This window comes from Anopheles funestus, assembly GCF_943734845.2.
Source record: "Anopheles funestus chromosome X unlocalized genomic scaffold, idAnoFuneDA-416_04 X_unloc_137, whole genome shotgun sequence".
In the NCBI taxonomy this organism is placed as follows: domain Eukaryota; kingdom Metazoa; phylum Arthropoda; class Insecta; order Diptera; family Culicidae; genus Anopheles; species Anopheles funestus.
The window spans coordinates 7,501-20,696 of record NW_026045080.1 but is presented as its reverse complement, the minus strand read 5'-3'; positions in this window follow the sequence as shown (position 1 = coordinate 20,696).

Genomic DNA, 13,196 nt, shown 5'->3' with positions numbered 1-13,196 from the left:
GGAGCACCAAATGCCCTAGTGAAGACCGTAAACGAATATCATGAACCGATAAGGAGCACCAAATGCCCTAGTGAAGACCGTAAACGAATATCATGAACCGATAAGGAGCACCAAATGCCCTAGTGAAGACCGTAAACGAATATCATGAACCGATAAGGAGCACCAAATGCCCTAGTGAAGACCGTAAACGAATATCATGAACCGATAAGGAGCACCAAATGCCCTAGTGAAGACCGTAAACGAATATCATGAACCGAGAAGTAGCAACGAATGCCTGAAAAAGTACCAAGTCCTCGGTATAGAGTAACGAGAGTTAACCGCCGTGATGTATGCAATGTGGGCAGCCATTGCATGGGTTCTGGACTTGGTTCGCGAATAACTTTTTTGCTAGACATCGGACAAAGTTGACGTGGAAGAACGAAATGTAGCATTTGATGCCACCTATCCAAAACTTTTTCAAGATTGAAGATCCGATCGATACAGCCTGAGTTATAGGCAAAAGTTGGTGCAAAAACGAGCATTTTTAATGGTGAAAAATCGGTACTCCTCGAATAGCTCCTGTTGGAAGCATCGGACCACATGGTCGTGGAGGAACATATTGTAGCGCGCGGTGTCAAGTATCGACACCCAAAACCGCATGTCCGATGGACGGAAAATGACCAAGTTATAGTGAAAACTTGGTTGCACCAAATTCCCGAAGAAGTGCAACGAGAAGGTGAATGCGATGGTTGTTCGTCGAATAGCTCCGGCCACAGACATGGTAGCGATTAGTGGTGCATGGAAGAAATCTAGCCACAAGTGCCATCTACCCATGGCCAGAAGAAAGTGTGGCCATATCTTGGATACCGGCGGAGCTATGGGGCAAATATGGGCCAAAAATGGTGCAAGTTGGACCAAAAATCCGAAAAAGTACCTAGGTAAATGCGATGGTTGTTCGTCGAATAGCTCCGGCCAGAGACATGGTAGCGATTAGTGGTGCATGGAAGAAATCTAGCCACAAGTGCCATCTACCCATGGCCAGAACAAAGTGTGGCCATATCTTGGATACCGGCGGAGCTATGGGGCAAATACGGGCCAACAATGGTGCCAGGTGGACCAAAAATCCGACCAAGTGCGCGAGGCGCTTTCGTGAATAGCTCCGGCCACAGACATGGTAGCGATTAGTGGTGCATGGAAGAAATCTAGCCACAAGTGCCATCTACCCATGGCCAGAAGAAAGTGTGGCCATATCTTGGATACCGGCGGAGCTATGGGGCAAATATGGGCCAAAAATGGTGCAAGTTGGACCAAAAATCCGACCAAGTGCGCGAGGCGCTTTCGTGAATAGCTCCGGCCAGAGACATGGTAGCGATTAGTAGTGCATGGAAGAAATCTAGCCACAAGTGCCATCTACCCATGGCCAGAAGAAAGTGTGGCCATATCTTGGATACCGGCGGAGCTATGGGGCAAATACGGGCCAACAATGGTGCCAGGTGGACCAAAAATCCGACCAAGTGCGCGAGGCGCTTTCGTGAATAGCTCCGGCCACAGACATGGTAGCGATTAGTGGTGCATGGAAGAAATCTAGCCACAAGTGCCATCTACCCATGGCCAGAAGAAAGTGTGGCCATATCTTGGATACCGGCGGAGCTATGGGGCAAATATGGGCCAAAAATGGTGCAAGTTGGACCAAAAATCCGAAAAAGTACCTAGGTAAATGCGATGGTTGTTCGTCGAATAGCTCCGGCCAGAGACATGGCAGCGATTAGTGGTGCATGGAAGAAATCTAGCCACAAGTGCCATCTACCCATGGCCAGAAGAAAGTGTGGCCATATCTTGGATACCGGCGGAGCTATGGGGCAAATATGGGCCAAAAATGGTGCAAGTTGGACCAAAAATCCGACCAAGTGCGCGAGGCGCTTTCGTGAATAGCTCCGGCCACAGACATGGTAGCGATTAGTGGTGCATGGAAGAAATCTAGCCACAAGTGCCATCTACCCATGGCCAGAAGAAAGTGTGGCCATATCTTGGATACCGGCGGAGCTATGGGGCAAATATGGGCCAAAAATGGTGCAAGTTGGACCAAAAATCCGACCAAGTGCGCGAGGCGCTTTCGTGAATAGCTCCGGCCACAGACATGGTAGCGATTAGTGGTGCATGGAAGAAATCTAGCCACAAGTGCCATCTACCCATGGCCAGAAGAAAGTGTGGCCATATCTTGGATACCGGCGGAGCTATGGGGCAAATATGGGCCAAAAATGGTGCAAGTTGGACCAAAAATCCGACCAAGTGCGCGAGGCGCTTTCGTGAATAGCTCCGGCCACAGACATGGTAGCGATTAGTGGTGCATGGAAGAAATCTAGCCACAAGTGCCATCTACCCATGGCCAGAAGAAAGTGTGGCGCTATCTTGGATACCGGCGGAGCTATGGGGCAAATATGGGCCAAAAATGGTGAAGTTGGACCAAAAATCCGACCAAGTGCGCGAGGCGCTTTCGTGAATAGCTCCGGCCACAGACATGGTAGCGATTAGTGGTGCATGGAAGAAATCTAGCCGCAAGTGCCATCTACCCATGGCCAGAAGAAAGTGTGGCCATATCTTGGATACCGGCGGAGCTATGGGGCAAATATGGGCCAAAAATGGGTAAAATTGTACGGTCCAAAGCCAAGGGTAAATTTTTTTATTCCTCTAATAACTTCTAGCACAGACATTGAATCGGTTGGTGATGTATGGATGAAATGTAGCAAACAGTTGGAACTACCCATAAAATCTTAAAGATTGACGATCCAATGTATAGAACCGGAGTAATGTGCGATACTTGGTGAAAAATCGAGTGAAAAATTAGCTATAAACTGTTTTTGGCCCATAACTCGAATACTAGACATCGGAAGGGGGGGTCGTAGAACGATTTTTTGTTGCCCTATCGATTCCCTATCGAACGAGCAAAAGTTGTTTTTTTGACCAAAAAGTACCCCCACTCTAGTAAAATTGGCCTGATTTTACTAGTCCCCGGTACCCGTACAGGCAAAATGAGCAAAATGCTCAAGTATGAATGGTTTTTGGCCCATAACTCGAATACTAGACGTCGCAGGGGGGTGTCGTGGAACAATTTTTGGTAGCCCTTGAAATTATCTATCGAATGACATATACTTGATTTTTGGCCAAAAAGTTCCCTAGACTAGTAAAAATCGCATCATTTTACTAGAGTCGGGTACCCTGGACGAAAAACCGCTATAGTTGCGGTTTTTGGCTAATAACTCGAATACTAGACGTCGCAGGGGGGTGTCGTGGAACAATTTTTGGTAGCCCTTGAAATTATCTATCGAATGACATATACTTGATTTTTGGCCAAAAAGTTCCCTAGACTAGTAAAAATCGCATCATTTTACTAGAGTCGGGTACCCTGGACGAAAAACCGCTATAATTGCGGTTTTTGGCTAATAACTCGAATACTAGACGTCGCAGGGGGGTGTCGTGGAACAATTTTTGGTAGCCCTTGAAATTATCTATCGATTGACATATACTTGATTTTTTGGCCAAAAAGTTCCCTAGACTAGTAAAAATCGCATCATTTTACTAGAGTCGGGTACCCTGGACGAAAAACCGCTATAATTGCGGTTTTTGGCTAATAACTCGAATACTAGACGTCGCAGGGGGGTGTCGTGGAACAATTTTTGGTAGCCCTTGAAATTATCTATCGAATGACATATACTTGATTTTTGGCCAAAAAGTTCCCTAGACTAGTAAAAATCGCATCATTTTACTAGAGTCGGGTACCCTGGACGAAAAACCGCTATAGTTGCGGTTTTTGGCTAATAACTCGAATACTAGACGTCGCAGGGGGGTGTCGTGGAACAATTTTTGGTAGCCCTTGAAATTATCTATCGAATGACATATACTTGATTTTTGGCCAAAAAGTTCCCTAGACTAGTAAAAATCGCATCATTTTACTAGAGTCGGGTACCCTGGACGAAAAACCGCAACTATAGCGGTTTTTGGCTAATAACTCGAATACTAGACGTCGCAGGGGGGTGTCGTGGAACAATTTTTGGTAGCCCTTGAAATTATCTATCGATTGACATATACTTGATTTTTTGGCCAAAAAGTTCCCTAGACTAGTAAAAATCGCATCATTTTACTAGAGTCGGGTACCCTGGACGAAAAACCGCTATAATTGCGGTTTTTGGCTAATAACTCGAATACTAGACGTCGCAGGGGGGTGTCGTGGAACAATTTTTGGTAGCCCTTGAAATTATCTATCGAATGACATATACTTGATTTTTGGCCAAAAAGTTCCCTAGACTAGTAAAAATCGCATCATTTTACTAGAGTCGGGTACCCTGGACGAAAAACCGCTATAGTTGCGGTTTTTGGCTAATAACTCGAATACTAGGCGTCGGAGGGGGGTGCCGTAGAACAATTTTTGGTAGCCCTTGAAATTATCTATCGAATGACATATACTTGATTTTTTGACCAAAAAGTTCCTAGACTAGTAAAAATCGCATCATTTTACTAGAGTCGGGTACCCTGTACGAAAAACCGCTATAGTTGCGGTTTTTGGCCAATAACTCGAATACTAGACGTCGGAGGGGGGTGCCGTAGAACAATTTTTTGTAGCCCTTGAAATTACCTTTCGAATGATATATAGTGGTTTTTTGGTCAAACAGTGACCCCGAGACTAGTAACCCTCCATACACAAAACCGCCTAAAAAGTTTTGGTTTTGCAAAATTTTGAAAAGTGCGTCAAAAAAATTTTTTCAAAAAGTACCAAATCGTGATCAGAACTCACTATAGACCATAAAAAGTGAAATCCGATGGTCATTTGCAACACTTGGTCAATCGAGAAAAATTTCACTTTTTTACTAGAGTCGGGTACCCTGAACGAAAAATCGCTCAAGTAATGGTTTTTGGCCAATAACTCGAATACTAGACGTCGGAAGGGGGTGTCGTAGAACAATTTTTTGTAGCCCTTGAAATTACCTTTCGAATGATATATAGTGGTTTTTTGGTCAAACAGTGACCCCGAGACTAGTAACCCTCCATACACAAAACCGCCTACAAAAACTTTGTTTTGAAAAATTTTGAAAAGTTCAAAAAAATTTTTTTTTCAAAAACTACTAAAACGTGATAAGAACTTACTATAGACCATAAAAAGTGATATCCGATGATAATTTGCAAAAGTTGGTAACTAGTAAAAAATTTCACTTTTTTACTAGAGTCGGTGCAACGAGAAAAAAAAAGTCCGTGATGGAGAAAAATGGCACGTTTTCCACGCCTGTACGCTTTCGTTTACTATATAGGGGGTAGGTGAGCCAGAAGCATGAATTTGACTGAGTACGTATCTTTATGAATTGGGCCCTTCTAAATCGATTGAGACTACCCCCAGGACGATCGGACGACTGCTTCTGGCTCAAAATGTGGTTTTTAGATTTTGATCGTCAATTATGAGAGAAAAAATCGATTAGAAGTAAAGATACGAAATGCTTGGTCTAAGTTGGGAAACGACTTCGGATATTTGTTGGACGTTGTCGTAGAAGGTCCGAGGACCAAGGAAAAGTGATTTCCAAGTGGATTTATGCACTATTAGTCGATGGTAAGATGTGAAATTAGTAGAACTTACCATACAGTTTGCGAAGTTGAAGCAATCGGTTGGTGAATATGGTACTGTCTGTCCAATTTGGTGGTTCGGAATGAGTGAAACGATGTTGATGATGGATAGACGTTCCGATTGCCCCCGATCGGGGAACATATAGTGGTCTTTAAGGTCCAAGTACCTATGTTTTGGTAAGCAGAACTGAGAGTTAAAGGATGAAAGTCGGCCATTCCTAATATCATCCTATCGGTGGTTCGCGAGTTGTTTTGAGGACCGGAGCAGCTCGCGATGAAACGGGTCCTAGGGTATTGGTTATCCATCCAAGGAAGAGTAAATGCGATCCTAGATGTGTGTCGTTGGCCGTTCTACCGGTATCGCCTATCGATGAGATATCGACGGGCATGCCTTACTCGAAAGTTGAATTCTAGGATCGATGGTCAAACAGACCTATGAGCGATAAACCAAACTGAACACGTATTGATGTCGGCTTTTCCTATCATTTGATGCCGCAGGTTGTTTAGGGACCGGAGCAACTTGCGGCCGAGACGGTCCCCGGGGGTTTCTTTCTCCAAGGAGTGGAAACTATTAAGCAAGAGTTGTAGCAAGATACGATCCTCTGATGTGTCGTTGGCCGTTCATGCGGTATCGCCTGTCGATGAGATATCGATGGGGCATGCCTTACTCTACCGACCTTCTAATTGAGAGTATTAATCAGGGATCGATGGTCAAACAAGACCAATGAGCGATAAACCAAACTGAACACGTATTGATGTCGGCATTTCCTATCATTTGTCGCAGGTTGTTTAGGGACCGGAGCAGCTTGCGACCGAGACGGTCCCCGGGGGTTTCTTTCTCCAAGGAGAAGAAACGATTAAGCAAAAGTTGTAGCAAGATTACGATCCTCTGATGTGTCCGTTGGCCGTTCAAGCGGTATCGCCTGTCGATGAGATATCGATGGGCATGCCTTACTCTCCCGACTGGATTACTGAGAGTTTAATCAGGGATCGATGGTCAAACAGACCAATGAGCGATAAACCAAACTGAACACATATTGATGTCGGCATTTCCTATCATTTGTCGCAGGTTGTTTAGGGACCGGAGCAGCTTGCGACCGAGACGGTCCCCGGGGGTTTCTTTCTCTAAGGAGTGGAAACGATTAAGCAAAAGTCGTAGCAATAATCGATCACCTGATGTGTCGTTGGCCGTTCTTGCGGTATCGCCTGTCGATGAGATATCGATGGGCATGCCTTACTCTCCTGACAATTGAGAGTTATAATCAGGGATCGATGGTCAAAAAGACCTATGAGCGATAAACCAAACTGAACACGTATTGATGTCGGCATTTCCTATCATTTGTCGCAGGTTGTTTGGGGACCGGAGCAGCTTGCGACCGAGACGGTCCCTTCCCGAAAGGGCTTGACCCTTTCAAGTGAGCGATAATCACATTCTACGCTCAGTTCGACAGCTACAAGGCAATCACTCGCTATGTTCAGAGCTAATACATGCAACATGCCGGCATTGTTTCCACCGACGCATGGATTCAAGACTGGTGCACTTATTAGTTAAACCGTTCGCCTCCGGGTGTTTCGAGTTCAAGTCTGGATGAGGATTGATCTTGCTGGTAATAGCTTGAGCCCCTGAATAAGGGGCCGAAGCGTACATCTTGAGAGTAAATGTACAACATATTACCAAATCGGCACCGTGGGTTCTGGTGCAAGTGATGTAACCGTGAAAGATGTTGAGCAGCCCAACATCGGTTTACACACGCATAATAGGAAGGCAGCGCTGTCGACTGGTCAGTCGTGTAAGAAGTGTGCATTATCGATCTCCAATATATGAGCTCAGTATGACAGCCCAATTGGTAATCCTCGGGACCTCCAGAAAGGAAGCTGGATGAGGATTACCAAATCGAAAGTTGATAAGTGTAGTGGTACCACTTAGTTAACTTGTATCCCGAAAGATGGTGAACCGAGTCGTCTGGCGTAAAAACCGGACGACTCGAAAGGGCTTGACCCTTTCAAGTGAGCGATAATCACATTCTACGCTCAGTTCGACAGCTGCAAGGCAATCACTCGCTATGTTCAGAGCTAATACATGCAACATGCCGGCATTGTTTCCACCGACGCATGGATTCAAGACTGGTGCACTTATTAGTTAAACCGTTCGCCTCCGGGTGTTTCGAGTTCAAGTCTGGATGAGGATTGATCTTGCTGGTAATAGCTTGAGCCCCTGAATAAGGGGTCGAAGCGTACATCTTGAGACCATGTACAACATATTACCAAATCGGCACCATGGGTTCGGGTGCAAGTGATGTAACCGTGAAAGATGTTGAGCAGCCCAACATCGGTTTACACACGCATAATAGGAAGGCAGCGCTGTCGACTGGTCAGTCGTGTAAGAAGTGTGCATTATCGATCACAAATATATTGGTGATCTGTAGGTTGCGCATACACCATGCCCGGTGTAAAGTGCCGTGGTCCCCCCCGGGGGGCTGCATCAAACCGTTCGCCACGCGAACTACCCAATGGAACGAACTCGATGCATTTAATAAGAAGAAGAGATGATAATGAAACACGGTCGATTAAAGAGTTGAAAACGTTGAAATACCTATAAGCAAGTCTTAAGTTGGTGGTGACCGTTACGCCCCAACAAATTGGTGCCTTACCCTACACCAAAGAGCCATTCAACATGGTTCAAGTGAGCGATAATCACGCTCTACGCTCAGTATGACAGCTGCAAGGCAATCACTCGCTAAGTTCAGAGCTAATACATGCAACACGCCGGCATTGTTTCCACCGACGCATGGATTCAAGACTGGTGCACTTATTAGTTAAACCGTTCGCCTGCGGGTGTTTCGAGTTCAAGTCTGGATGAGGATTGTTCTTGCTGGTAATAGCTTGAGCCCCTGAATAAGGGGCCGAAGCGTACATCTTGAGAGTAAATGTACAACATATTACCAAATCGGCACCGTGGGTTCTGGTGCAAGTGATGTAACCATGAAAGATGTTGAGCAGCCCAACATCGGTTTACACACGCATAAGGGGTTTATTGTTATCTGTAGGTTGCGCATACACCATACCCGGTGTAAAGTGCCGTGGTCCCCCAGGGGGCTGCATCAAAACGTTCGCCATGCGAACTACCCAATGGAACGAACTCGATGTATTGAAAGAGATGAACAATTAATAGCGAGAATAGGGGCCCGGAAGCAATTCCGCGGCCCTACGGTCGATTCAAGAGTTGAAACGTTGTACAATCGTGGATAGCACCTAGTGCTAATATGGTGAGAGATAATGTGTGAGGAAATTTAGTTTCCTAAAGTTTAGTTAGTGGTTTCCGTTGTGCCCTAACAAACTTAAAGTTGGTGGTGACCGTTACACCCCAACAAATTGGTGCCTTACCCAACACCAAAGAGCCATTCCATATGGTTCTAGAGAGAGAGAGTTGTGTGGAAATTTATTTCCCACTAAGCGAGTGTGTGTCTGTAGTGGAACGAATTCTGGTTGATCCTACCAGTAATATACGCTTGTCTCAAAGGTTAAGCCATGCATGTCTAAGTACAAACATAAATGAATGTGAAACCGCATAAGGCTCAGTATAACAGCTATAATTCACAAGATCATCCTACCACTAGTTACTTGGATAACTGTGGAAAATCCAGAGCTAATACATGCAACATGCCGGGACTGTTGCCCTCGCGGGTAGCTGAACTGGTGCACTTATTAGTTAAACCAATCGCCTCCGGGCGGCTTGAGTTGAAGTCTGGATAAGGACGCAGATCGTATGGTCGCTTGTCGACTGACGACAGATCTTTCAAATGTCTGCCCTATCAACTATTGATGGTAGTGTAGAGGACTACCATGGTTGCGACGGGTAACGGGGAATCAGGGTTCGATTCCGGAGAGGGAGCCTGAGAAATGGCTACCACATCCAAGGAAGGCAGCAGGCGCGTAAATTACCCAATCCCAGTACGGGGAGGTAGTGACGAGAAATAACAATATGGACCTCTCTAACGATGGTCCATAATTGGAATGAGTTGAGTATAAATCCTTCAACAAGGATCAAGTGGAGGGCAAGTCTGGTGCCAGCAGCCGCGGTAATTCCAGCTCCACTAGCGTATATTAAAGTTGTTGCGGTTAAAACGTTCGAAGTTGATTGCCCGTCCAGACACGTGACCGCCACGGGCGCCCGGTTACACGCCGGGGCCGTTCGTGCGCGCGCTCACGGCTGCGACTCACAATGGTGTACTTGGGCGTTACTCTGTGAACGAGTACCGTGCTACCGGTTAACTCCGGCACGGGCTCCTCATGGTGCTCAAGATACTCACATTTACCTTGAACAAATTAGAGTGCTCAAAGCAGGCTAAGACAAAGCGTCCGGCCCCCCCGTGGGGTTGGCGTTGGCCGAGAATAATCTTGCATGGAATAATGGAATATGACCTCGGTTTATACGATTTCGTTGGTTTGTCAGAAACCTAGAGGTAATGATTAACAGAAGTAGTTGGGGGCATTGGTATTACGGCGCGAGAGGTGAAATTCGTAGACCGTCGTAGGACCAACTGAAGCGAAAGCGTTTGCCATGGATGCTTTCTTTAATCAAGAACGAAAGTTAGAGGATCGAAGGCGATTAGATACCGCCCTAGTTCTAACCGTAAACGATGCCAATTAGCAATTGGGAGACGCTACCCCTATTCGGTGCTCTCAGTCGCTTCCGGGAAACCAAAATCGGGTTCCGGGGGAAGTATGGTTGCAAAGTTGAAACTTAAAGGAATTGACGGAAGGGCACCACAAGAAGTGGAGCTTGCGGCTTAATTTGACTCAACACGGGAAAATTTACCAGGTCCAAACTTATCGAGGTAAGACAGATTGATAGCTCTTTCTCAAATTTAAGGGTAGTGGTGCATGGCCGTTCTTAGTTCGTGGAATGATTTGTCTGGTTAATTCCGATAACGAACGTGACTCAAACATGCTAACTAGAACGCTGTCAGCAGTGCGCCTCCGGGCGCACCTGACGTTACAGCCGGGCGGCGCCTTCACGGGCGGTCGTCGGCTACGTTTGCCCTGCTTAGCGGGACAACTTGTGTTTAGCAAGCTGAGAATGAGCGATAACAGGTCCGTGATGCCCTTAGATGTTCTGGGCTGCACGCGTGCTACAATGTGGGTCGCAGCGTGTTCTCGCCAATAGGCGCCCCCATTCCGAGAGGAACGGGAAATCACTAAAATGCCCATCTAGTCGGGATTGGGGACTGCAACGGTCCCCATGAACCTGGAATTTCTAGTAAGCACTAGTCATTAGCTAGTGCTGATTACGTCCCTGCCCTTTGTACACACCGCCCGTCGCTACTACCGATGGATTATTTAGTGAGGTTTCTGGAGGCTTACCTTCCGCGGTTCCTTCGTGAGCTGCAGCTGGCATGGCTGAAGTTGACCGAACTTGATGATTTAGAGGAAGTAAAAGTCGTAACAAGGTTTCCGTAGGTGAACCTGCGGAAGGATCATTACTGATGATCGTCCGCGAGTGACCAACCATGGGCTGCCTTCGGTGTAGCTCGGTCGCTCGCTTGCTATGTGTCAGAATTTGTTGAAAGCCAACTCGTTCGTTGTACACTTTGATGGGTGACCATCACTGTGTCTCCGTGCCGAGCTAGATCTCCCCTAGCCGTAAGGCACTTGAACGCCCCTTCGACGACGAGTTGCATGTGTGTGGTATGTGTCAGAATCTGGTGAAGCTTTCTGCATGTGATGTGCCTTGTGTGGATCCGTGGCCATTGCATTGTGTCTGGTGCTTAGATACCCAGACACTTAGAACGCTTGCGCGGAAAGCAAACTCGATCGTTGTACACTTTGATGGGTGACCATCACTGTGTCTCCGTGCCGTGCTAGATCCCCCCTAGCCGTAAGGCACTTTGAACGCCCCTTCGACGACGAGTTACAAGAGTGTGGTATGTGTCAGAATCTGGTGAAGCTTTCTGCATGTGATGTGCCTTGTGTGGATCCGTGGCCATTGCATTGTGTCTGGTGTGTAGGTACCCAGACACTTAGAACGCTTGCGCGGAAAGCAAACTCGATCGTTGTACACTTTGATGGGCAACCATCACTGTGTCTCCGTGCCGTGCTAGATCTCCCCTAGCCGTAAGGCACTTTGAACGCCCCTTCGACGACGAGTTACAAGAGTGTGGTATGTGTCATAATCTGGTGAAGCTTTCTGCATGTGATGTGCCTTGTGTGGATCCATGGCCATTGCATTGTGTCTGGTGTGTAGGTACCCAGACACTTAAGCAAACTCGATCGTTGTACACTTTGATGGGCGAGCATCACTGTGTCTCCGTGCCGTGTAAGAGCTCCCCTGGCCATCAGGCACTTGAAAGGTCCTTGGACGACGAGTTACAATAGTGGTGTGTTAGATACGTCAGATTACGGTGTCTACTACTGTGCAATACGTATCCGGCTACGGCACGGAACGAACGGGAACTGTGGTGCAGACAAACAAGAGTTAAGCCTATTAGTCATTAACTCTAAGGACGGGGCCATGGGGCGGTACACAAAGGATACGGATGAGCGAGTATGCAGGCCCAATACTCAATAGCTCGATCCGATCCAAGCACATGAGTTGACTGCGGCGCCAGGTTAACCAATGTGCTAGATTCTATTTGGCCAGTAGAATCTTGTGTCTTATGCGATTTGATACCAAGACACCAGAACGAAAGTTAGTTGAAGAGTTATTAAACTCTTATGAAGTATGGTTGTGCAATCACAACTTATGACTTTAACCTATAAAGTGGATATGGACTTGCAATTATAACATGGAATCTCTACACACCCCATGAGCTCGATCCAATCCACGCACACGAGTTGCCTGAGTAGCGACAGGTATACCGATGTGCAATACGTATCCGGCCACGGCACGGAACGAACGGGAACTGTGGTGCAGACATACAAAGAGTTAAGCCTACTAGTCATTAACTCTAAGGACGGGGCCATGGGGCGGTACGCAAAGGATACGGATGAGCGAGTATGCAGGCCCAATACTCAATAGCTCGATCCGATCCAAGCACATGAGTTGACTGCGGCGCCAGGTTAACCAATGTGCTAGATTCTATTTGGCCAGTAGAATCTTGTGTCTTACGCGATTTGATACCAAGACACCAGAACGAAAGTTAGTTGAAGAGTGATTAAACTCTTATGAAGAATGGTTGTGCAATCACAACTTATGACTTTAACCTATAAAGTGGATATGGACTATCAATTATAACATGGGGCACACACCATGTTCTCGATCCAATCCACGCACACGAGTTGCCTGAGTAGCGACAGGTATACCGATGTGCAATACGTATCCGGCCATAGGCACGGAACGAACAGGAACTGTGGTGCAGACATACAAGGGCCATGGGGCGGTACGCAAAGGATACGGATGAGCGAGTATGCAGGCCCAATACTCAATAGCTCGATCCGATCCAAGCACATGAGTTGACTGCGGCGCCAGGTTAACCGATGTGCTAAGAGAGTTGTTCCTGGGCCTTCAAAGTGACTTCAAAACTATCTTAGCGAATGGTGGCCATGGGCGTAGACATGAGCCACAAGTCACAAGGCCTGGGACTATTGGGTAATAAAGACAACTTAGTCAG